Raw genomic sequence first — 1,337 nt, 5'->3', positions numbered from 1 at the left:
TCAAAAGCACATTACCTCAGCTGAGGCCAGAGTAAGTGTGGTGTATCTGTCATCTGTCTGTCAGTGACATCAGTCCACATTCACCAGTATAAGAGAGTCAGCACTGCTCAAACATCATTCAACAAACTCAGGCAGAAGAGAAAGAAAAGTACCCTCCCTCTTCACTGGAATCCTAGAAGAAAAGGAAGTGTTTTACGAATGTAAAGTTGACTTTCTATAATGCTTTACTGTGGTACCCAATGAGCTTGACACAATAGAAGAATCAGGCAGTAGGAGGAGATCAATTTTTATAGAGAGAGTAAAAGATCCATGATTCACTTCACACGGAGAGTATTTTAGCCTCCGAGGCATTTTTGTGAAATCGCCCGCGGAGAGAGAGAGAGAGAGAGAGAGAGAAAAAGGGAGAGGGTGAGTGAGAGAGGAAAAATCCCATGACTTATCGAGGAAAAACAAGCCAAGGCGGGACACAATGCTGTTTTATTAACCGGACGACATAAAGTTTATTAAACTCACAGAGAGGTTGGAATGCGGGCCAGCCGAGAAAGGGCTTGGAGCGAATCCGAGCCATAATGGGAGAAAGTCTGACCAATTAACACCAGACCGGGAGGTCTGAGCGCGACTCGCTGGCCAAATTAAGTCCCGGGAGATACGGAAGCTCATATCTCAAAGCAGGGGAAGCCAGAGTCATCGGCTCTGCACTGCCAAAACGAGCCCTGAGCCATCCATATAACTCACTGCCACTCACTGCTTGGTGGGCCTACAAAAGAGCACTGAGCATGCAGTTCGACCGCAAGTGCAGGTGGAGGTTGCGAACAGGAGAACGGAAAGCCAATGTCGAGCTCTCTCACAAACATGACTAACAACTCCCAGCTTAACGACTGGGGCCAACCCTCTGCTTCTATAAAACCAGCACCGGCCCTTGTGATAGGCTGCGATGTTTACACAACGGAGGGTTTGGAGGACACAACTCACAAGGCACTGCTTTGGTGTCGCCCTGAAGAACATCCTCTTAGAATTATTAATAAATCAAAGATACGTTCATTGAGCCAACTGGAGAGACACTTTAACAAGGCCGATATCATAAATTGCACATAACTCAAAAAATCTATGTAGTATAATTGTCAGGGAAAAACACAGATTCAATTTGCAGGTTCAACTCAAATTTATTTGAATCTCAAAACACAAAACTCGGCTGGGACTGCAGACCAGAAGCCGTAATTCAGGGCAGTGATTAGAGACAGGAAGAGGGGAACAGTCCAAACGAGCCTCCAGTCACTCCACGAGGCAGAGAGGGTAAGGCGTAGGGAGATCAGCGCACACAGTCCCAGCGTCAATGC

Source organism: Sinocyclocheilus anshuiensis, unplaced genomic scaffold (genome assembly GCF_001515605.1).
Source record: "Sinocyclocheilus anshuiensis isolate Anshui unplaced genomic scaffold, SAMN03320099.WGS_v1.1 scaffold1679, whole genome shotgun sequence".
In the NCBI taxonomy this organism is placed as follows: Eukaryota; Metazoa; Chordata; class Actinopteri; order Cypriniformes; family Cyprinidae; genus Sinocyclocheilus; species Sinocyclocheilus anshuiensis.
This window is presented reverse-complemented; position numbering follows the sequence as displayed.